Consider the following 25,410-nt stretch of genomic DNA (forward strand, 5'->3'; position numbering starts at 1 on the left):
TTATCACATAGTCTTCACTCATTCACTTGGTATCACTTACTCGAACAGGTCAGGGGGATGTACAGAAATATTCCTTAGTTTAGGTGGAGAGATAAGCCTCAAAAACTAAAGTAAAATTTATTTTGTTATACTAAGAGTTGAAAATAATATCAATCAACAATTCAAGATAAATCACAAGGATTATGGGAAGATGGCAGAGGAGGAAGCTCCAGGAATCAGTCCTTCCATCAGAACAACTATAAAACAGGAAGGAACTGTCTAAATCAACTGTTTTGAAACTCCGGAGTCCAACAGAACACTGTACAGCTTCCAGGAAGAGTGGGAAGAAGAGAATGGTAAATTATAGTAAATAGTGGTAATTTGTTCTTTCTGCATGGTGGTTACAGGTGCCTATCCCCCTCTCTCTGTGGCAGAGAGCAGTGGGGTCTGGCCCCTAGTGCAGCTTGCTGATGCCAAAAAGGGACATAAAATCCACTTCCGCAAGATCTGGGGTGGGCACAGGCCAAATGCTGATCACAGCTTTTGGTTAGCCACTTCAGATCAGTGGGAGTCCAGCTCTGACCACTGGACTCCAAACTGCCCAGACAAAGGTGGCGGAGGAGACGTAAAGAGAGTACACTTCCTCAGCGCTACAGATGATGTTGAAGGGCTGCATTTACTGAGTAGGTAAAGAAAGTGTAGCCTTGGGGCGTGGAAGAAGTTCCTGGTGTCCATATGCTCCTTCCTCATCCCCTCTTAGGGCAGTTTGGAGCCAGCCAGCATACCCTTTTTGGGTTCCTGACCTTGCTCTGGCTGGGAAAAACTGACTTGAGAAACTGCTCCCCCTCCCAGAATTTGCTCTACAGGCAAAAGTACCTTGAGACAAGGAAAGCAGTGTAAGAGACAATTGAGATGGGAAGCCTGGGGCAAAGGCTTACTTGCTTTGAGCCCAGCAAGAGAACACTTAGGAGAGGGAGAAGGTCTGTTTCCTAGAAAGAAGAGGGGCATTCAAATTCCTGTAAACAGGAAACTACCAAGGCCACTAGCAAGTGTGTGCACAGGACAAGACACAGGCCCAGAAAAGGCAGGGAGGGCCCTGTACTTCGCATTCACCTTGGGTGGGCCTTCCTGATAGGGTGGCTGATATAAAAGAAAATCTCTGTCATATCACCAACTGGTTATAAACTCAAGAGACAGATACTTCAGGGAATAAATCCCAGAGATAACATTAAAATATTAAAATACAGAGTGCGCAACAAAAGATTACAAGACAAGCAAACAAACAGGAAATGGTGGCCCATCCAAAGAAAGAGGATGAAACATCAATGAAGAACAGTTTGTGGACATACCAGACAAAGTCTTACCAAAAAAGAAAAAAAAGTCAATATGCTCAAAAAATGAAGGAAAATAAACAGAAAGAACTAAAGGATATAAGGATGAATTGTTCATAATGAATGAACAATACAAAAATCTCAAGAGGGAGAGAGAAATTTTAAAAAGAAACCAAATAAAACTACTGGAGTAAAAGATCACATTAACTGCAATTAAAAATTCCTAGGAGGGTTTCAACAGCAGGTTGGGGCCGGCAGAAGAAAGAATCAGTAAACCTGAAGACAAGACAATTGAAACAGATCAGGCTAAAGAGCAGAAAGAAATCAGACATTTAAAAGGTGAAAACAGCCTAAAAAGACCTCCAGGATACCATCAAGCATACCAAAATATGCATTAGGGGGGTCCCAGAGTAGAGGAAAGAGAAAGGCAGCAGAAATAAAAAAGAAATAATGACAAAACTTCCAAACATAGCAAAAGACATGACTATCTACCGCCCAGTGAGACCGATGGAGGAGGCATCCATGGCTCTGGAACATCTTGTGCCATGTCCACAGAGTTGGGACAGTGCAAAGCATTTAATTCAGGACAGCTGACAAACTTAAACGATATTCATCTTGCCCACTGATTCTGTGTGGCCTCAGTGCTCATCTGATTCCTCCTCCCCCAGGCTCCCCCACCCCTGTTGTCTGCTCTTTGTGTCCATTCACTGTATGTTCTTCTGTGTCTGCTTGTATTCTCATTAGGCAGCTCCAGGAACCAATCCTGGTACCTTCCAGAGTGGGAGAAAGGCGATCATTCTGTTGTGCCACCTCAACTCTCTGTTCTGCTATGTCTCTTAATGTCTCTCCTCTGTGTCTCTTTTTGTTGTGTCATCTTGTTCTGCCGGCTCTCCTGTGTTGGCCAGCACTCCTGCATAGGCTGGCACTCTGTGTGGGCCAGCTTGCCGCACGGGCCAGCTTGCCTTCACCAGGAGGCTCTAGGCATCAAACCATGGACCTCTCATATGGTAGACGGGAGCCCAACTGCTTGAGCCACATCCATTTCCCCTCATCTGATTTTGAGTGAAAACCCAGAGGAAGATTATTGTCAGCTAAGCTATTGACAATGCTATCACTGATTTCACCCAGGATAAGTGGGCCCTGCTAGAAACATCCCAGAGAGTTATTCAGAGATGCAATGCTGGAGAATAATATTCATCTGGTCTCAGAAGGACCAGAGGTTGGAATGTGATGCTTTGGAACTGCGTGTACCACAGAAAAACATGTTCATCGAATCCATTCCTGTGGGTGTAAACCTACTGTAAGTAGGACTTTTGATAAGGTTACTTCAGTTAAGGTGTGCCCCTCCTTAATCAGGATGGGAATAAAGCCTAATACTGAGGTCCTTTCTAAAGAATAAAATTCAGATAGTGATAGCAAAGACCATCAGAAGTAAGATGAAATTTAATAAACCCAGTAGAAAATAAACCATGACATGCTGCTATATGCACTGCTATGTGCCAAGGTAATGACCAAGTATCACCAATAGCTAGTCCCAGAATGTCATGGCCTTGTGGAGAAAGCAATGACTTGATGATGCCTTCATTTGGACATTTTCCTAGCCTCAAAACTGTAAGCTATTAATAATAAAATTCTTTTGTTTAAGCCAAAAAAAGACATGACTATCTTAGAAGCCCCCAAAATACCAAATAGAATAACCTTGAAGAAAAATATGCCTATCACTTAATGATAGAACTGTCGAACGCAAAGGACAAGGAGAGAGTTCTGAAAGCTGCAAGTGAAAACCAATGTGTTATGTACAAGGGAGTCCCAATTAAACTGAGTGTCGATTTCTCATTGGAAAGCATGGAAGCAAAAGGGCAATGGGTTGAAATACTTAAAATGTTAGAAGGATAAAATTGCTAACCAAGAATTTTATATCTGGCAAGGCTGTCTTTTGAAAATGAGGGAGGGATTAAGTCTTTCCCAGTTAAACAGAAGCTGAGGGAGTTCATCAACATTAGACCTGCCCTACAAGCAATGTTAAAAGGAGTTCTTCAGATTGAAAACAAAGGACACTAGATGGTTCCAAGTGGCACAAAGACCCCCAGTAAAGATAATAACCATTTGGATAACAAAATGCAAGTGTTATTGCCCTGTATTTTTGGGTGTGTAACTACTTCTTACTTCCTATAGTGCTAAAATACAAGTGCATAAAAAGTAATGATAGATCTATGGTGTTAGGCATGCAATGTACAAAGATATAATTTGTAACAAAAACAAAAAAAAGGTGAGGGGGTGGACAGGTAGAGGAACAGTGTTAGTGTATGCTATTGAAGTCAAGGGGTATCATACCAAATATGACTGTTAGATATTTAGGATGTTAAATTTTAACCCCGTGGTAATCACAAGAAGTATATATGAAAAATATATCCAGATAGAAATAAGTAGGGCCTTAATTTGGCACAATACAAAAAACAAGTAAAAATGAAAGTAGGCATTAGTGGAAGAATCAAGGAAAAAAATGACAAGACTTACAAAGACCAAATAGCAAAATGGCAGAAGAAAATCCTGCATTATCGCTAGTGACTTTAAACGTAAATGGATTAAGTGCTCCAGTTTCTTGTAGACTCACCTTAAATTCAAAGACATAAGAAGGTTGAAAGCGAAAGGATGGAAAAAAATAAATAAAAATATATACTATGCAAGTAACCAAAAGAGAGCTGAGGTAGCTATACTAATATCAGATAAAGTAGTCTTTAAGTCAAAAACAATTATGATGTACGCTATGGACCACAGTTAGTGGTAATAGATGGCATACTCTTGTAATCTGTAGCAAATGTTCCACAACAATATAAGGTGTTGGTGAAGGGGTTTTGTATGGGAATACTGCACATTATGCATGATTGTTTTGTAAGTTCACAACTTCTCTAACAAAAAAAAATATATAGCGGTGCAGGTGTAGCTCAGTTGTTGAGTACCTGTTTCTCATGTACGAGGTCCTGGGTTCAATTCCCACTACCTCCTGAAAAAAAAAAACCAGTTATGAAAGACAAAGACAGTCATTATATATAATAAAGGGTTCAATTCAACAAGAAGACATAACTATCATATAATGTGTGTTCTCCAACCATAATGAAATAAAGCTAGAAATCAATAATAGAGGAAGGAAAATAAACAATGTACTATTAAACAACCAATGGGTTAAAGAGGAAATCACAAGGAAAATTAGCAAATATTTTGAGGTGAATGAAAATGATAATACAACATAACTAAAATTTTTTGGCTGCAGCAATGGCAATACTGAGAGGGAAATTTATAGCTCAAAATGCTTACATTAAAAAAGATTTCAAATCAGAAACCTAACTACAAAACTGGAAGAACTAGAAAAATAAAAGCAAACTAAATTCAAAGCAAGGAGAAGGAAGGAAATAACAAAGATCAGAGTAAAGATAAATGAAATGGAGAATTAAAAAAACCAATAGAAACAACAAAACCAAAACCTTTAGCTAGACTGACAAAAAAAGAGAGAACATAAATGGCTAAAAGTCAGAAATGAAAAGGGGGATATTACTACTGACCCCATTGAAATAAAAAGGACAATAAGGGGATTATATAAACAACCCATGCCAACACATTAGATAACCTAGATGAGCAAATTCCTAGAGACACACAAACTGCGTACACTGATTTGAGAAGAAAAAGATCTCAACGAACCAATAACTAGTAAAGAGATGGAATTAGTCATCAAAAATCTTTCAGTAAGGACAAGCCTTGGACCACAAAATTGAAGAGGAGGGAACACTCCCTAATTTATTCTATGAGGCCAACATCACCAGAAAAACCACACACAAAAAAGAAATCTCAGACTGATATCTCTTATGAATATAGATGCAAAAATCCTCAACAAAATACTAGCAAACTGAATCCAACAACACATTAAAATAATTATATACCACGATCAAGTAGGATTTATCCCAGGTATGCAAAGGTTGTCAACATAAGAAAATCAATTAATGTTATATACAATATTAACAGAATGAAGGAAATAACCATGTCATCTCAACTGATGCAAAAAAAGGCATTTGACAAAATATAGCACACCCTCTTTTTAAAAACACTTGGGGGTGGGGTAGGGTATATGGGAATTCCCTATATTTTTGGTGTAACATTTATATAATCTAAAGCACTTTAAAAAATAAAGAAGGGAGTTGAGGTGGCTCAAGCAATTGAGTACCTCTCTCCCACAGGGGAGGTCCCAGTTCAGTACTGGGTACCTCCTAAATAGAAGACAGGCAGACACAGAAAGCTCACAGCAAATGGACAAAGAGAGCAGACAGCAAGTGTAAACAACGTGGTTGGGGGAATAATAAATAAAATGCATCTTTAAAAATAAATAAAGAAAAAATTATATATATATTTTTTTTTTTAAACAAAAAACACTTGGAACACTAGGAATAGAAGGAAACTTCCTCAACATGATAAAGGACATATATGAAAACTCATACTTAGTGGTATGAAAACTGAAACTAGAAGCTTTCTCTCTAAGATCAGGAACAAGACAAGGATGCCCACCCACTGTCACCACTGTTATTCAGCTTTGCACTGGAAGTTCTTGCCAGAGCAATTAGGCAAGAAAAATAAATAAAAAGCATCCAAATTGGAAAGGAAGAAGTGAAACTTTCCCTATTTGCAGATGACATGATCCTATATACAGAAAACCCCAAAAAACTATAACAAAGCTTCTAGAGCTAATAAATGATTCAGTAGAGTCGTGAGGAACCAGGCCAATACCCCCAAATCAGTAGTGTCTCTATATACTAGCGATGCATGAACAATTAGAAAAAGAAATTAAGAAAAAAAAATGCATTAACAATAGCATCTAAGAGAATTAAATATCTAGGAATAAATCTAACCCAGGATGTAAAGGATTTACACACAGAAAATGACAAGACACTAATAAAAGGAATCAGAGAAGACTTAAATAAATGGAAGGACATTCTGTGTTCATGGATTGGGAGACTAAATATTGTTAAGATGTCAATTCTATCCAAAGCTATTTATAGATTAAACACAATCAAAATTCCCACAACCATTTTTACAGAAATGGAAAAGCCAACCATGGAAAAGCCAATCATCAGATTTATATGGACAGGTAAGGGGCCCTAAATAGCTTAAACATCTTGAAAAGAAGAATGAAGTTGGAGGACTCCCCATCCCAATCTTAAAACATTAGAGGGGAGCTAGTGTAGCTCAGTGGTTGTGCACCAGGTTCCCACATGATATTGGCACAAGGACAGGCATATAGATCAATGGAATTAAATTGAGAGCTCAGAAATCAAAGCTCACATTTATGACCAACAGATTTTTTTTTAAGGAGGTTCTGAGGATTTTGAACCCGGGACCTCATACATGGGAAGCAGGCACTCAGCCACTTGAGCTACATCAGCTCCTCTATGGCCAACTGTTTTTTTTTTCCACAAGGGTGCAAAGATCACTCAATTGGGGGAAAACAGTGTTTCCAACAAGTGGTGCTAGGAAAACTGAAGAATGAAGGTATTGTGCCATGTACAAATACAAACTCAAAATGGATCAAAGACCTTCATATCAGAGCCAAAACTGTAAAATTCCTAGATGAAAACATAGGGAAGCATCTTTAGAACCTTGTGTTAGGTAGTGGTTTCTTACCTAAAGCACAAGCAACAAAATAAAAAAAAAACCCAGATAAATGGGATCTCATCAATATAAAAAAAATTTGTGCCTCAAAGGACTTTACCATGAAAGTAAAACTATCTACACATTGGGGTAAAATATTTGGAAATCACATATCCAATAGGGTTTAATATCTTGAATATATAAAGAAATCCTTCAACTCAATATCAAAAAGACAGAGAAACCAATTATTAATAAGAAATGGGCAAAAGACTTGAATAGATCTTTCTCCAAAGAAGATATTACAAATGGCCAAAAAGCACATGAAAATATGCTCAACATCATTAGACATTAGGGAAATGCAAATCCAAACCACAATGAGATATCATTTAATACCCAGTGGAATAGACACTTTTTTTAAAAAAAGTAAAACAGAAAATTACACGTTTTGGAGAAGATGTGGAGAAATAGGAACACACACTCATTACTGGTTGGATTGTAAAATGGTGCAGCCACTGTGGAAGACGGTTTGGCAGTTTCTCAGAAAGTTAAGTACAGAATTACCATATGACCTGGCAATCCTACTTCTAGGTTTATAACCCAAAGAATTGAAAGTAGGAACTTGAACAGATATTTCGAACACTGTTCATTGCTGCATTATTCACAATTGCCAAAAGATGGAAGCAACCCAAGTATCCACCAAGAGATGAATAATGGGTAAGCAAAATGTGTTTTATACATGCAACGGAATATTAAACAACTGTAAAGGGGAATGAAGTCCTGATGCATGCAACATGGATGAATGTTGAGAATATCATGTTGAGTGAAATAAGCCAGACACAAAAGGACAAATATTGTATGATCTCACTGATATGAAATAATTAGAATAAGCAAACTCATAGATTTAGAATCTAGAATACAAGTTACCAGGGACCGGCTAGGCGAAGGGAAAAGGGAGTTAAGGTTTTAAATGTATAGAGTTGCTATTTGAGATGATGGAGAAGTTTTGGTAATGAATGTTGGTGATGTTAGCACATTATTGTGAATACAATTAACAGTACTGAATTATGTATGTGAATGCAGCTAAACAGGGAAATTTTAGGTTGTATATATATATAATAATAGAATAAAAAAAAAATCTCATTAAGGACCAAATGAATGGGCCAGATCAGTGATTATGAAACCATCTCTCAGAGAATTCTGGTTAGCATACCTGTCCAATATGTTCTGTTGCCAAACTTACAGAAAAAACAACAACCAGTGAATGACTGTTTTCTCTTGGTTTTAAATTTCAGTTCCATCAATTCTTCCTAAATGATCAACTGAAAGAACATGTTGCACATGAAAGAACATGGATGGAAACCTGAAGACAACCCTTTACCCTTAATTTTTTTTTCACGTGTTATTTTGAATGTACTAAAGGAGTATTTCCTGCTTGTGAAATTCTTCCTTGTTCTGATTGAATGAGATATCCCACAAAGAGATCCGTGATTTCTGTCTCCTGAGCTGTGTGAACAAGTTCGCACATCACCAGTACAGGTGAGAAAGGCGATGCAAGAATTTAAAGTGGGGAGAAAACTAGGGTCAGAGTGATCAGGACTTTACTAATAAGGTAAACTGCAGGTGAGTTTTTGAAAATGGGTCAAATTGATACCTCAGGTAGGGGAAAGTGGGTAGATTTTACTGAAATACTCAATTCTATTCAATCTGTGACCAGCCTATTGGTGACGGTGAGAGAGTTTTGTCTTTTGGTGGAGTAGTTTGGCTGGTGATGGGACAACACAGGGTTTAGTGTCTTCTACGAAGATGTTGCTGTGTAGGTAGAATTTCTCTGGTAAATCTTTTCAGATTTGCATTACATTCATTCTGATATAAGCCCTTGCCCACTTTGGGCTTAACCAATATTTCCCACATTTTGAGCAAGGGCCTACCTTAGGTATCCTTGTAAGTATTCTAATTCCATTTGCCCTACACAGAAAGAGTTTATAGAACATTATAATTCTTCACTCACCCTTAAAATATTTTAAAGGCCAGCAATTTTAGAGAAAAGAGTTTTCCCCCCTAATTTCCCCATATCTTTCTTAATGTACATAGATGTATTAATAACACTGTGATGATATTTTGGACTTTTCTTTTTCAACTAACATATTCTAGACATACATTTCTAATTCCCACATATTTGTTATTTTAAAGAGTTAGAAAATATTCAAACATGTTGACATGATGTAGATTACTTAACTAGTTCTACTCTCTTACAATTTGGTTATAGTCTGGCATTTGTTTTGTGTGTGTGTGTGTGCATGGTTTTCTCTCTAACACCTGATCTAAAAAGTGATTTAGGGTTATTTCACTGAGGTATAGTTCCCAAAGTGAAGGGCTATAATAGTTTATAGCTCTTGCCACACATTTCTTTCCAGACTGTTCGACAGAAAGACCAAACCAATCTACTGTGCCAATGTGGACTAGCATCACTTATCTACCGATGTGAAAACAGAAAATCACTGCCCCAACAACCATGCAAACGTAAATGTCCAATACATCAAACAACAACCAGAGTGACTGATCTCAGGTCAGCAACTTCTGGTCTTGTCCTTCTGTCCTTACTAGTAGTAATAATTTATTAAGATTTTCCTATGTGCCAGGTACTCTATGAAAAAATGTGATTTACCTGAGAGCATTTAATTCTTACCATACCTTAAGAGTGGTGACTTTATCATCTCTATTCTACAGATAAGGGAACTGAAGCTCTGAGATACAATGAGTTGCCCCAAGACACAGAGCTAAGAAACATCAGATCTGGGAATGTTTTTGGAGCCAGTAGTCTTAACTCTAACCTCTACTACCTTGAAATGTCAGCAGATGCTGTTGCAGATAGAGTGGCTGGAGGAACAGGTGGGACCCTGGCCCTTCCCGCTGCCTCTGGAGGACCCCAGCTCCCTTAGGGGGAGGGAGGAAATCCCTTATAAGAGTTTAGGCACTTATTAGCTGCCTGTCAGCAGCCCCATGTCACAGCTCCAGACCCAGGTCTTCTGAGAGCTCAGCCTGAAAAAGTTGAGGGTCCCTGGGCCAAACAAAGGGAATCCTTTTATTGTTCTCCATTTCTACCACAGGAAGCCCAGGCCAAGGGCTCAGCAGCTGGCTGTTTTAAGACCACCTGCTTCCCCATGGACTCCACCATCCAGGTACAACTCTCGGTGGTGAACCCGAGACCAGCTGAGCAATGGGCTTGCAGAGACTGATTCTCAGCACCCTGAAAATCTGTTAGGTGTGGGAGCCTGGGGACCTCCACAATTCTTGTTCCTTACTCTCTGCAGGTCCAATGCATCAGGTTCTCAGGCACTTCCATTTCAGTAAAAATTCAGAACCCTCCCCTTCCCCCTTCATGCTTATTCACTGAGATATTTTCATGCTTTGCAGCATCACTATCCTGTATTTAAAACCTCAGCACTGAAGCAACTGGAGTAACCTCATGAATGGCTGAGCTGGCCACTGACACCCAGTGTGGATTTCTGAGCCATTTTTAGAAAGGACTTATTGGGAATTTTCCAGTATGGTTTTTAAGAAACCAAACCCCTCCCAATAGACTTTGACCACCACAATCACAGCCACAGTTGTGTAAGCTCACTTGGGATTAGGCCAACACCTGGCTTTCTCATTTGACAGTGCTGAGTTGCCTTCAGCTCCCACCTCTGAGGGCAGGTGCTCAGCAAATCATTAGCCTGATTCTATTTTATCAATGGATTCTATCTACTTTATTAGCTGCAGTCAGGATGCTTTCTTAAAAAAAGGGAAACCCTGAATTCCAAGGGCCCTCCTTCCAAAAGTAAACTGGAGCTGGAGGGAGAGAGGACGAGCATGGACCTTGGCTTTGTGAGCTATCCTACTATGTGTTACCTGCTGCATCTTACAACCACCTGGTGTGACAGGTATCATCCCAGTTTACAGCTGTGGAAACTGAGGCAGACTGCATTTGAGAAACTTACCTGAAGTTGCAAGGCTATTAAGTGGAGGAGCTGGGGCTTGGCTTGTGTTCTCATTTGCCACAATTGTATTTACCTGGTAAGTACAGTATCATTATGGCTAGAGAGGGGATATTGAATCAGCCTTCCTCAGCAGAGGAGGAAATGAAGAAATTAGAAAGCCAAGAGACTTAGGCAGGCAATGAGTGGCAGGTGGAGCCATGCCAAGCAGTTCCTGTACAGCAGGGCTTACCGGCTTTCCAGGAGCACCCACACCTTCTCCAGAAGTAAGTATTTAAAAGACGTCAGGACCTGAGCAGCCAGGGAGGTGCTCCTTAAAACATGGGGGCTGTCACCAATTAACTTGTACTAGGTCTTCTTTATCCCTCACTACCCTACCCACTGCCAGGCAACATGAGCTATCTGGGGCATGAAGTTCTGTGGCCTACACAGCTCAAGCCAGCTCAGTTCCCAAATTCGTCTGGGCTCTGGGTTGGTTTCTTGGTTTTTTGGTCATCCCACGCCCACTCATTCACTTAAAAAGGAAAACAACAGTTCCCAAGTGCTTATTGTATGCCAGGTAGTGTACAAGCTACTTTTAACATTTACCAGTTCATGTAAACTACCCTCCAACCCCACAAAATGGGTGCTGCTAGCCCCTTTTATATAGATGGAGAAATTAAAACTTAGTAAGATTATGAAACAAAACCAAGGTCATACAGATCTTGGCTGAGCTGGGAGGAGTGTCCAGGCCTACCTGGTCCCAGAGTCAATGCCCTTTCCACCATGCCATCCTGCTTGGGATGTTTGTTCTTTTCCTTCCACACATTACTGATTTAAATTCTCTGATGATCCTGGAAAAAGCATTTCCCGTATTCAAGGCTGGCCCTGGACATAAGTGTGCAGTTAGAAACTTATCTGTTTCTCCTTGCTAGCATTTCCCCTCCCTCTGCCTCTTCTGGCCAATAAAATCTACTCTTCTATTTGCCATTTATACTAAGGTGCAAATTTCTGGCATCAACCCTTGTTTAGGTAGGATTTGGCGAGCCCCAGGGACTTTCCAGGGCCCTGAAATATTTCTATCACCCCCTAGGGATGTGCTCTCATGACATTCAACCTACCTAGAAGGCAAAACCATAGCAAATATAAACCTGTGGGGGAGCAAGCACGCGGCACACAGCTGGGGGTACTTTCATGCAAACATGAGGGTTATCTCAATCTAAGGAAAAAGTAAGCCCACATCCACAGAACAAAAATTTAAAAATTCATAAATTATATTTAGACACTAATCATTACTTTGTAAAAACAGTTGATAGAGGGAAAAGGAAGGACACAGGATGTATTGTTTAATAGGCTCTGTTTTTGTTAAAGCTGTTTTAAGTTCACACAAGAAAAAACAAAAACATAAACAACCCAACAAACCACTATCCGAATATCTCCCTAACCAGAAAGGACAAAGGAGAGAAAGCAGGTGAAAACACAAAAAGCATGAGTTAAAGTCAAACCTCATTCATTCATTCAATCAGTCACTTTTTTCACCATCTCCTTAGCACCTGCCATGTGCTGGGATATCACAGTGGTGAGAAGAAAGACGTGGTCAAAGCTAGAGCTTTGTAATCAGAGGGTCCCCTCAGGGTGGGGGCAGGACTCTCCAAGTCCTGGGCTGGTTATCGCCTTTGTCACCCAGAAGAGACACCATCTCCCCAGTCCACCCCCTACCTCCAAGGAGGTTCTAAGCACCTGAGGCAAGTAAATATCCCTCCCTGATCTGCAGGATGCTGCCTGCAGCCACAGCCCCACAATCCTCTTAAGAACATTAGGCTTTTTATTGCCCCAGCCGGTCCCATGTGCCTGGATACACCATGGTAGTGGAGGGGTTGACAAGAAGTCCCACCTGTACGAAACTAAAACTCACCAGAGTAACCGCTCTCCTGCCACCACTACTCCCAAACACATACACTGCACAAGTCACATGACTTTAAACACAGGAGTCACCACCCATGTAGGTGAAAACTGGCAGCTTCCAGGTTTAAGATAAGCTTTTAGATTTCACCATAAGATGGCATAGCTGACACCACCCCACCACAGGGCCACTGAAGGCACAGCTGTGATTGGCAGCTGGAAGCCAGGCAAAGCTAAGGCACAGGCTCAGTTTTCTTCAGGGAGAGAGAAATGAACCAGGACTTCTAATGTCTAAAATGCAGCTGGACTGAATCTTCCCATTAGTGTCTTGAAGCAAAGTCAGTGGCCTTTACCCACATGGGTAAAGCGGGAAAAAAAAAAATCACAGGCACGCCCTATCCACGCCTCAGAGAAGGGATCAGTGGATCTTGGATGTAAGAGGCAGCTGAAGCGCCCAGGCCACACACATCAGAGAGCACCCGGGGAAGCGAGGGTTCCTTCATTCTTGGACCAGCAGGGCCAGGGTCCCTCAAAAATCTGTAATTTTTACTAAAGGTCCGGAGGCAATTCTCATGCTCTGCTAACTTTGGGAATCATTGGAAATGTGGACCAAACACTGCTGTTGTTGGAATCAGAAATTTCTGGGCTCAAATCCCAGCTCTGTCATTCATTAGCTCTGTGACTTGGACAAAGAACTTAACCCCCTGAGCCCCAGTTTCCTTATCCATAAAATGGGGACAACAATACCTACATCACAGGGTTACATAGGGGCAGGGGCTCCCCTAGCACACTGGGCCCCCCATCTTAGCATGCAACACATTGCTGTAGTTGCTAATTCACTGGTCTAGGCTCCCTGCCACTAGACAGGCACGAAGGGCAGGTGTCCTGCTCACGCTTTTATCTTGGCAGAGCAGCGCCTTGCCCTAGTAGGCGCCCACTATGTTTCCTTGTTGACTGTGTGAATGCTGTGAGGGAGGGTGGATACCACAGGGGAGGTGGCCACCACTGTGCCAAGTCGCTTTAAGCACTCAATATAAGCTCCCCTGATACCTGAGAAGGCTGATTAAAAAAAAAAATACAGGTGGTCGCTTTCTTAAGTAGCCAGTTCTCTGCCTTCTCTCTGCTCCTGAATTAAAAAGTATTCCATTTACAAAAATCCAAAGGGAGCACATTGTTTAAGGAACACAGGCTAAGGAAGGAGGGGCCACCACTGCTTTATTACTATCTGTACTGACCTCTGATCTCAACGGTGCAGGGCCACAGTCTCCGAAAGAGAAGGTGCAAACTCTTGGATCCCTGCTAAGCCCACAGTGTCACTTAGAACCACTCACCCCACAGGCTGCCGTGGTCCCGTAGCAGCCACTAATAACGGAACCATTTCTGTTCTCCTTGGAGTGGCAGTTGGCAGTGGCAAACAGGAAGTAGTCTTGAGTAGGGTGTGGCTGTGCCCTGTCAATACACGCGTACAGAGACACAGAGTTGTTTTCCCCTCCATCTGCAGCCCCCTTCTATCTCCCTTTCTCTCCTTTAGGAGCAAAAGGTCTGAGTAATTTTGGTGAAAACAAAGCTTTTTTACCTGACTTAAAATCAACCATTACTCCCACATAAACAAAAACCTGGGGCAGAAAGGAGTCTAAAAGACACCAGGGGTCTATTCCCACCATCAGCCGTGCAGGTGTGGCACTCAGGAGCTGCGTGTACAGGGGTGTGTGTGCGAGTTTCCCCCTTTGTTTGCCTGAGGCACACAGGAAGCGAAACCTCCGCGAGAAGCCAGGCCAGATCCACTGCCAATCATCCTTCTGGGCCAATCCGCCAGTGCGCCAGCCACCAACATTTATTCACGGCCCACTGTGTGCCCACACTGGACCAAGGGCCATTAATAAATAGGAAGGAAGGAAAAACACAGGTCGCTGATTTCAAGCAATGTTTTGAAGTTTGAATTAAAAAAGACTTGAAATGTTTCTTAACAAAAACGGGGAAAAACAATTGTGGAGTAAATAAATAAATGTAGTTGAAGCTTTGCATTTGTGCTGAGAAGTGGGGGTGGCTGGAGTTGGTGAGGTTCATTAAAACTGGCTGCACCGTGCTAAGCAAGGTGTGCTGGAAAATTTTCCATTCCTTTCCTTCCCAGGGCCCGAGGCTCGCGCCTCCAGAAGGGCTATCCAAAATAGACTGGTCCCCGACCCAGCCTCCTTCTCCTGACCTCCTTCTGAGGCAGCTCCGCTCCCCACTCCACGCCTCAGCCCTGCCTTGGCTCCCGGCTCCAGCCCCCAGACTACCAGCACCTCGACGCTGAAACCCATCTCTGCTAGTGGGCTGACAGCAAGCTCAGCCTGCCAGGCTCTCTCTTCCGTGACCTGCCCAGCCCCACGCCGTCCTGTGTGGCAAATGTGCCCTGCGCTCACACTTACACATCCCGGGGAGACGGCCTGGCCGTTTGGATAAGGAGGCTGAGCCAGTGACACGCTGGGCAAGGCGACTTGTGGTTGATGTTTCCTGGCTCCTGGCTGAGGCCCTGGCCAGTCAAAACGCACCACTTCCCCTTTAAGAGAGCACGCCCCGATCAGATTAGGGAAAGGCAGAAAGAAAAGCCCGGAACAGTCAGGGTTGCATCCTGAATTTGGCAGATAAACTTGGGTTTTTCTGAACTGCACTCATGAGGTGTGGCAAGCGGCAGCGGGTTCCTCAGATGCTCGTGAGAGCCGTCGCCGCGCGTGAGGGGCTGGCCCTTGCCACAGCCCCACCGGAGGACGACAAGCTCCCGCGGCCCCAGCGGCCCGCAGGGACGCCCTGCAGAGGCCTCAGGCTTTTCCATGCCTCCCCTCAGGGCCTGTCCACCCCGAGAGGCAGAGGCCACTCTTACGAATTCCTAGTCCTGTGCTCTGGGGAGAGCGGAGACATCATTACGATGAGGAAACATTCTTCAGCTGAACACGTTAACTGTTCATTTAAGAAGGGAGTTGTCATTCACTCTGGATATTTAGAAACTTTATTCCTCATCTTGGCAAAGGACAGCAGATAGGGGGCATCTATAAAAACGATGGTACACAAGGGGCCACATACTGTGTGACTTCATTTGTATGCAACATCCAGAAAAGATAAACACAGAGATGGAAAGCAGATTGGTGGTTGCGAGGGGCTGGGGGAGGTGGGTTTGGGGAGTACGGAGTTTCCTTTTGGGGTGATGAAATAAATGTTTTGGCACTAAAGATGGTAGCACAACGTCGTGAATACACTATATGCCACTGAATTGTTCACTTCGAGATGGATAATTTTAGGTTATGTAGTTTTAGTTTTTTTTCTATTAAAAAAAAAATAAAGGTAAAGTGGGTTTTTGGCATCCTCTCATCTTCTACCAGGAACAGTCCTGTATTTCATCTAGCATTTCTTTGAGAAAACTCTGGCTATTCCCTGATAAATCTTAGGTTATCCTGGCTAAGGGGTATATGTCTTTTAATAGGGAAAAATAAAAACAAACCCTTAAGACAGAAACGTTTTCCAAGACTCAGAGGTATGGCTCTAATGGGAGAACTTCAGGCTGTGGGGAGCTGGGGTCATCTCACATCGGCCCCATGTGCTGGGCCGTCCTACGTGCCTCTCTGTAAGGCGGTCTTGGCCGGGGAGCGTCCCTTCCGCAGCTTGACAGCCACAACCAGAGCTGGAGAGAGCCAAGTCTCCCAGAGGAGAGTTATTCAGGGAGAACATGACTGTGGGCATCTGGGTTCTCCGCTTCCTTTTCTCCCCTGGCAGAGTTTCTTCCCAGAATTAACGGCAATTAATCAGCTTCTGAGTGGGAGAAGCTGTGCTGGTTGACAAAGCAGAGCTAGTGTCCACAAATTCCCTTTCTTTGGAATGGAGCGAGTGGGAATGAGGGGGTGTGGCCTGACCACCCACCTGACCGCCTGGCTGGAGCAGTGCCAGCCCTCCCTCCTGATTCACTGGCGGCTTTGGTCAGGGATAGTCTGCTCCCAGCATGGGGCTGTGAGCCTTGGTCCTCCTGACCCGAGGCTGGTGGGTCAAGAGCTCATGGCCACGCTTCCTTGATCCAGGGACTGTCGAGTAAGAGGCCCGCAGGATGTTGCAATCTTTAGAAGAAACACAATGAAAGGGCAGGCCCCAGACTTTCCAGAGACAAATTTGCCTTCTAGTATCTCTGTTTGTTGAGAGTTCCAGGGTAACCCAGAAGACAGAGATGGGAAAGGCTTCCTTTGGCCTGGTTCTCTCAGAGCTTGGAGACCCTCAGGGACACTTTCCCTCGCTCCTTTCCTTTCTGTTCTCGCTCCTCGCTGCACGAGCCCAGGTAATAATAAGAAGGTGGCCTAAGTAGAAAGAATCAGTATTTACAGTGCCCTAGCTTCTGAGGAATAGTAAGTTTAGACCTAACTAGAGAGAGAAAAACAGGCAGGCTCAACCCAATTAAAAATGGGCAAAGAACTTTAACAGACATTATGGAAACGCACATCAAAATCACAATGAGATTCCACTTCACACCAAAGGAAGCCTTGTAGGGTGAAAGGAAAGTACAGTAGACAACAGATTACATGAAAAAAGAAAGATAATGACAGGAGCAAATATACTCTTATACTGGATCATTATATTTGATGGGCTTGTCTTTTAGATCCTGTGGTAATGAAAAAGCAGAGTTAACAACCCAAAAGTACAATATTACTGGTTCTCTGTAAAGGGTTTGTATTATTTTTGCAACTGTCCTGTATGTTTGAAATTATTTCAAAATAAAAGTATAAAGAAAACAAGCCAAAACAAAACACCCAAACCAAACAGACTCCACTGGCTATTTTACAAACAGGACACTGAGGCACAGCTCCCTTCCACCAAGCTTCCCATCCAAGATAAAGCTGCTATTTGCATCAAAGTGACCACCACTCTGCCAGGAACCCAGGGACCAAGGTCTTAGACCCTGAAGTTGGGACAGAGTAACAGTCTCTCTAGAGGCAAAAAACCCCACAGGTCATCATTCTGTGTTAGCCCCTGCCTGCTCTCCAGCGCAGGGCTCCAGGCTCCTCTCGGACACGCCTGCTAGGGGCTGCCTGCCAGGGTTGCTCCCACACTGCAGGGCCGCAGGGGCCTGTGCTTTCCCCGCCAGTGCCACACCAGGTTGGATGGTGAGACAGCACTGGGTATTGGAAAGTTCTCCCCTGCGCTGAGCTTCTTTTTAATGTCCACACACTAATCCTATTTTTGCCCTGTGGGGGTCACCTTGAACCAATCTAATCCCTCTTTCATGTGATACTCTGCCAAATATTTGTTTTCCGAAATCTCTTCTTCCGCAGGCTGAACACCCCCAGGCACCTTTTTAAACCATTCCTTAGAAAACATCATCTTTAATCCTCTCTCTAGCTGTCCCATCTCTGGGTCTTCTTAGGTTCCTATCACTCTTCATAAACTGGAACTCAGAAGGAAGAACGTTACAGACGTGGTCCGGCCAGCTCCTAAGCTGTCCATTTTGGACTTTATTCTCCTATTAATTCAATTAGAGCGCCAGGTTGGATTTTTTCCTGAGGGCTGTATCACCCCCAAGTCCGACTTCACAGGTTTTGCAGCCCAGCCATGTATCCACAGGTATCCTTTAAAAATGTCACCTTGATGGATCAGTCTACTGTTCCAGCCTGTTGAGATCTTTTTGAATCCTGACCCATTAATGTCTCCATCTCTTTCCCAAAGTCATCACCTAAAAAGCTGATATGCCTGCCATCAATGCCTGTCATTCTCTGAATCATCATTTATCACGTGGAAGAGGACAGGGCCAAGCGTGCAACTGGATACTGACCCCCGCATGACACTGACCTGTGAGTGGCACTCTTGAGGCATGGTTCCATGAACCGCCTACCAGTTGGGGCAGGTCTGCCATTTGGCCCACATTTCCTTATCTTCCTGGTAAGGATCTCATGGGTGATACTGACAAATCTAATGATATCCCTTTCCTTAGCGGTAGATGTGAAGATGAAGTATAAAGCTCTTAAGGCAGTACATTGCATACAGTGAGCAACCCAACGTTGCCTATTGTTACTGACAAGAAATACACAAAAAACTGGCTTTCCAATTCCTACTCTTAATGGCAACCAAACACAAATATTAGGCAGCTGAAATCAAGAGAAGGAACACTGGCATGCAAAAGCTGGCATCTGAATCCTGCTCTTCTTCCAGAATTTCCTTGCTCTGAGGTTAACAATACCTGCCTCTCCAGGGCTGTAGGGAGAAGCCAATGAGATCAGGCATATAAAAGGGTTTAAAAGTTGAGCTAGGAGGTGCAGACATAAAGGAACAGGAGTATGATTAGTACTGTTCAAATAACCCAAAGGTACCATTTCCATTGGCAGAAACCTACCTGGTAAGCCAAGGAGGAAACTACACGTATGCTCAGGCTGCCAGAAGGAACAGGTCTTTTCAACCTCTTCTCCAAATGCAACCACTTTCCCTCCTACATTAGACCAAAGCTGAGTTTGTAAAGGGCCCTGGGCAGCGGGGAGCCTCTACCTATAAGAACCAGAGTTCACCATCACCGTGTTGAAACCAGGACCTGAATAACCTCCAGCGGAGATCTGCCTGCTGCTGAAGGGCTGGGAGGGCTGTTTTTAGCTCCTCTGTGGCCTGGACCCAAACTAATCCCTAGGCTTTCATCCTGAATGGCTGTTTTTAAGAACACCAGGCTTTGGGCTCTCAGGGCAGCCCCCAGAAACCCAGTTCTTTTCTTGGCTGAGGATGTTTGTGTCCTTATGAAAGAAACTATCTTCATGAGGAAAGACCTTGGGGGAACATCTTGCAAAGGGCTGTCAAGAGGCCAGCCGACTGGTCCCTAGCATCTCAGAGTCAAAGGTGTCCCACAGCAGAAGAGGGAGGGGAACTGGCATGGTCAGTCACGCCCTGGGAATAACAGGGGTTCAAATGGAATTAATAACTGGTTACTTTCTCCTCTCCGAGTCCAATCTAAGGTTGGTTTTCCAACTTCCAGGAGGAATGAATACTGAGGGCAGATTAAAAAAACATAATACACACATAAAATTGTTGGCAAGATAACGGAGAAGATCATGCCAATGAGTATATTGACTAATCAGGGAGTTTGACCAGAAAGGCACTGGGAGGAAGTGACCCAGCGGGAAGGCGAGAGTCCTGTCAGATAATTTCTAGAGCTGCATAGTCCACAAGCTTCCCTCATTCAACCTACCCCTAAGATTGTCTCCTTCAAGACTGGTGGGCTGCTGAAGTCACCTAAAAGTCATCCCTGGGCACATTAACGCTAACTCATGACTCTCATAGCCTTTAGCTACAGATTCCTATGCCTTAAACATATTCCTGTCTTCCTCTCCTTGTGCACCCACATAGAGGACCGTGCCTGGTTCTCCACACCCATGTGTGCCTATTACCACAGTGCTCCGATGCTGCCCTTACAGGAGCTGCTGCGGGACCAGGCTTAGTTACTGGTTTGCCTAAAAACCATTCCTGCTCACCAGATCAGGGAGAAACGGTACAGCGTGGAGGTCAGAGGACAAGGAACTCCTACTGTCAGAAATTACCGCTGCTCACATGCGTCTTCCTCCTTGGTCTAAGGCTACCTTGAGGGCCAGCTGAAGGACAAGCTGGGCACAAATCCTTCCTGGTCCCCAACGACCGGCATGGCCTGCCTGCCCTGGGGGGCTGAGGCTGAGGAGGTCCACACGTTTACTGAGCGAAACCACAGTCAGGGAGGGCTCTTATTGGCTTGTTTTCCTTCTGGGTTCTGATTTATCTATATGCCATTGCTTTGTTCCAGAAAAAGATAACACCTGGGGGGTGAGTGGACTTGGCAGAGTGAGGTAGAGCCTTTCACCAAGTTGACCCAGACCACCTGGCCTCGAAGCCACACAACCTCCAAGTTCTGCCTGGATGCGTGGTCCGTCAGACCCCGGCTTCCTCCTGAGTGGGGGCTAGGCAGAACCACTTTCCTGAGGGCCAGGAGAGGAGGCGGACTCACAAATGCTCACGGCTGCTCAGGGGCCCAGTCACAGCGGGTCAACGATCAATCCCACAACAGATAGGTCATTGATCTCTCTCCTGGCTGGCGGGCAGGAGGAATCAAAGCCAGGAAGATGTCTGGAGGGCTGGGAGGGGGGACAAGCCCCAGGGACAGGACTGAGAGGCTGGCAAAAGGCAGCCAGCAAAAAAGGCAGCCGCCTTCACTTTCTCAAGGAGTTGGGGTAGGCGGGTTTGGCCAATTCAAATGTAAAAGCCCGAGCGGAGGACCGCTGGGAAACCTTTCAGTATTCTTTGCCATTCCTTTCCAACTCCAACCTAAAGGCCGGTAAGGTTCTGTTCAGGTCTTTTCACGGTGGGGCGGGGCCCTTCGCACTCACTGCCGGCTGAGAAGCACACAGAACCCACTCACAGCTCAAACCCGAGGCCTGGAGAAGGTGGGCCACAGGTCCTCCCTGCCCCACAACAGGGGGCCCCAACCATGGAGGCAGATTCGAATCAGAGCAGAGATCCTTAACATCAGCACTGCAGCTACTCTGCCCAGTTTGGAAGGGGCCTTGAGGGGAGAAGGTCTGATGGATAACAGCCGGGCGAGCTCTAGCTCCCCAGCAAGCCCAGCCCCTTCTCCAGACTCTCCCTGCCACTGGACCAAAGGGCTCGACTCAGAGCTCCCCAGCAAGCCCAGCCCCTTCTCCAGACTCTCCCTGCCACTGGACCAAAGGGCTCGACTCGTCCTGAGCCTGCTGAGTACAGCTGGCGGGAGAAAGCCCAGGACACGCTTTAAACTGGAGAAGACGGAGGGCAAGACAGCCTCATCATTATTCTCAGCAAGGTTGGAGGAGGCAAGAAAAAAATTCACTTTCATATGGATGAGAGAAACCTAGGGGAGCCGCGTCGCCGCTCTCAGCAGTTCTAACGACGTCAAGCCTCAGCCTAATGGTCACATTTACTACCTTGGAAATTTCCGTTTCAACTGCCCATTCTCATTTGTGTGTGTGAGCCTGTGCGGCAGGGGTGCTGTCTGCATGGCCCAAAGGACCTGGAAGGGAGCAGAGTCCCTACTCAGAAGGCCTGCCACCAGCCTAAAGGATGTTTATTGGATGTTTATAATTTTTTCCCTCCTTTTCGATTTGTTTGGTTTAAAATATTTAACTTGAGGCACAATGAAGTGTCTCATTCTCAACGTTATCCTGGACCATTAGACTGGGACTCCACACTCATTATGCTGATGAACGTGCTACTTACGCATGCAAATTCCTGGAGCTGCAGACACAACGAGAAGGGAGGTGCTCAAGGTACTCCATCAAAGGCTGATTTAATTACACAGCCATTCAGTGGGCAAAGCAGAGCAATTTTTAGCCAACTGTTCTAGTAAATATTATGGGAAACCCTTTTATAGAGTGCTAATTCTGGCTCAGTGTTTTCAACTGTACCCAGCTTTACTTATCATTCAAGCATGCACACGTGCCCCCAAACATTCTATCTCCTAGCCAGAAAAATCAAACATTATGCCTTCACTGGTTTGCCACCTTATATTCTTATTTTTTAGTGCTGGGAACACCCGAGTATTGCTTTAATTTTGTTGGGGTCAAAACCTACTACCTTCCTTTTGCTCTCCTTTCTCTGCTGCGCAGCCCACGCCCCCACCCCCTGGGGTCGGTCTAAGCGATTCCGCAGACCAGCTCCAGGGCCGCCTGCAGGATCATCGGATAACACTGCTCCTGCGAGCAGAACCCCACAACCACTCCAAATCCATTGCGGACATTGGAAACAATACCCAATCACTGCATCCACCCTCACAGAGTGCCCCGGAGGAAATGGCATCATCACTTTCGTTTTACTCCGTTTGTGACGGACCAAAGGAAAACAACATGTTCTAAGACGATCATCACGATCATCAGGGTTTCTGATATCGGCGGCTGGAGAGTATGCTGGGGAATGTATCAAATGACTTCACCGAGAAATTAATTTTCGAGCGCTCAAGTAACCCTCGGCTACGCAGGCACTGCCATTTCTTTAAATGCAGAAATGGATTTCACTTTCCAAAGTTGGAATAGAAACTCTCATGCACCCCGTTTCTTCAAAAAGTCTATAAATAACCTAGGATCAGCAAAATTATGCAAAACATCCTGCTAGAAGAAGAAATGTAAACTAAAACCACTTACAGAGAGACTCAGGCTGCCAACTTAATCTGATTCTACGACGACTGTCAACATGTTGTACTTTTGGAACCTGAAGCGATCCACATTAGCACGGATGCCATCACAAAAATTAAAGGAAAAAAAAAGGAAGAAAAAACAAAACAAAAACAACTACACAACAAAAGTCCACAAAACAGAGCAACGTGATTCGGTATTCTGCACGGTCCAGGCCCCCAGCTGACCAACTGCAGTCAATACCAGCTATCCGAGCTTGCACACGCCAACTGTTTTGACTACAGGCACTTGTTAAACACAGAGTTTCAGGTCCTACCAGTTGGACACCAGAAGTTCATAGAACTGACCCAGTGCCAAGAACAACAAGCAGAGAAAGCGAAACGGCTGCCTCGTGCGCGTGTTTTTGTTAACTGTTTATGCAGGCTCGAGAGCAACTGGGTAACAATTAAGAATAAAAAAATAACTTAAATAACAAAAGCAAAAGATTACCACCTGGAAGGAAATGTTGCTGCTGGCAGATAAAGGACAGACATCCACCCACTTCGTTGGTGGGGTTGGTGGGGGTTTTTGGAGAGATCTGCGGGGCGGGGGGAGAGGGAGGGGCGGGTGTCACACGACAAACTGCGGTTATTAGCAGAAGGAACTGGGTGCTTCCTTGAAGCATCTTCTACTTAAGAGATTGACTTAATAGATTTTGCAAAAGCAGAGGCCTGGTGCACATCTGGGGTGACGGCAGAAGCCTTAGAAGTTGGAACTTAGTAGATCGGATATGAGAAAATAGGGACATGCTGGGTGAATTTTTTAGGAAACAAGGAAGGGACTTCCCGTTCCCTGCTCAGTGCAGTGAGGCCACTGAGCCGAATAGGAAGCAAATTGGGAGATGGGAGGGGAATCCCCTGGGCTAATTCTGACCATGCCAGACCTGGTCCTGAGAAAGGTCTCTCCTCTTTTGAGTTTAGGGCTTGAGGTCAGCCTTTCTCCCTAGTCAGGACCTGAGTCCCTGGTTGTCTTACTGGTTGACATTGAAGAAAGTTCTTGAATCTGGCAAAATAAGAGGGCATGCTTACATTGCTTATTAACAAGGGCTTCCATTTCTTTCTCAGAATGCATCAAGCAGTTCCTCCGTTTGGGGTCAAGACAATTTGCCAGATAAAATGGAATTCCAAGAGAACTAGGGTGTGGAGGTAAGAGTGGGAAATTTTCAACTGCGGAATGGGCTTATGCCTAATTTCTTCTCAAAAAGAAATAAAAGTCACTGTAACTGTGGGTCAGATTCAGGTTTACTCTGGAGAGTAAATGTCATTTCCCTAATTCCAGGGTCACCAATGCAATGGTAGCGAATATGAACCTACACAGTGGCTGCCCTTTTCCTGCCCAAAGAACCCACATTTTATTGCAAACTATATATAGAAATTGTTTCACTGGGATGTGAAATGGAGCCACCCTGGAGTGAAACGCAGTAGTTGCCTGACAGATCAAGAGAGAAGAGCAAAGGCAACTTGCAGCATCCAAGAAAAAAGGAAGGGGAGGGGAGGAGAAAGGCTGGAGGTGGGGGAGAGGCTGATTGGGGAAGGGGCTACACAGGGAAAGCAGCCCTGGCCTCAGGGCAGGGACTCATCAAAGGGGCCCCGGAACTTGTGTGAACTGTACCTCTCACGTCCTGGTTTACAGGTCTTATTCACACACATTAAATTATTTGATCCTTGGAAATATTTTGTGCCATGGGAACTGCTGGTATTATCACCCCCATTTTACAAAGCAGGAAAACTGAGGTTCAGAGAAGACTTGTGACTTTCCCAGGGTCACACAAGCATGAAGGCTTTCTGATGTCACATCCTGGGTCTCAGCCCTAGGAATGAACATGTGCTGATGTGGCACTTTATTTTTTGCAAAGCATTTAAATGTGGCAGGTTTTATTATTCCCATCTCACAAGGAAACTGAGACTCACAGAGATTACGTGACTTGTCCAAAGTCCCAGTGCAAATTATAAATGGTGACAGGTCTCCTAACTCCTTGGCCAGGCCTCTTTGCTTACCTCTATCATATTTCCAGAAAACATAATGATGGAAACTAAAAAGGTCAATAAAGTTGTTTTATCACAAAAGCACAACTCTCTTGATTGCCTCAAAGCTCCCTGTCCTCATGGCTTTTCTACAGCAGTTCATGGATCGCCATGACCTAACACGGAAGGGCTCCTCTCCATACAGTAGCACAAGCCACGAACGTCAGTGCCCCAGAGCTAACGTTTCAACAGGACCTTCTTTGATTTGATCACTTCATCCATATGCCATCCCTGGGACCCTCACTCAATCCTAATCTAAGGAGCCAGGCAGGCCAGGCAAAGCTGTTCATCATGCAGCCTGCATTCCAGGGTGCACAGTCTTGCATGCTGAAGGGATTTGGTTTAGCATATGATTTGGTGGGTCTCTTCTCCAGAGCACGTTTCAAAGTTGTGCCTTTGCTGAATTCTTTTGGAACAGAGG

At 44.3% G+C, this 25,410-nt stretch overlaps 1 protein-coding gene across 7 annotated transcripts in view; it reads right to left on the bottom strand.

Annotated features, from left to right (window-relative positions):
• Positions 1-25,410, bottom strand: part of ATXN7L1 (ataxin 7 like 1) — a 247,129-nt gene that overhangs the window by 50,655 nt on the left and 171,064 nt on the right. For 2 of the 7 annotated variants that reach the window (XM_071215209.1, XM_023592501.3), the window contains exon 1: positions 22,936-23,196. The exons of 4 other annotated variants lie outside the window; for them this stretch is intronic. The gene's annotated coding sequence lies outside the window, so the exon portion shown is untranslated. Of the gene's footprint in view, positions 1-14,133; positions 14,252-15,213; positions 15,289-22,935; positions 23,197-25,410 lie in introns of those variants that run through there. One more of the 7 variants, XM_023592502.3, reaches the window with a different exon arrangement.

Source organism: Dasypus novemcinctus, chromosome 5, assembly GCF_030445035.2.
Source record: "Dasypus novemcinctus isolate mDasNov1 chromosome 5, mDasNov1.1.hap2, whole genome shotgun sequence".
NCBI classification, from domain to species: domain Eukaryota; kingdom Metazoa; phylum Chordata; class Mammalia; order Cingulata; family Dasypodidae; genus Dasypus; species Dasypus novemcinctus.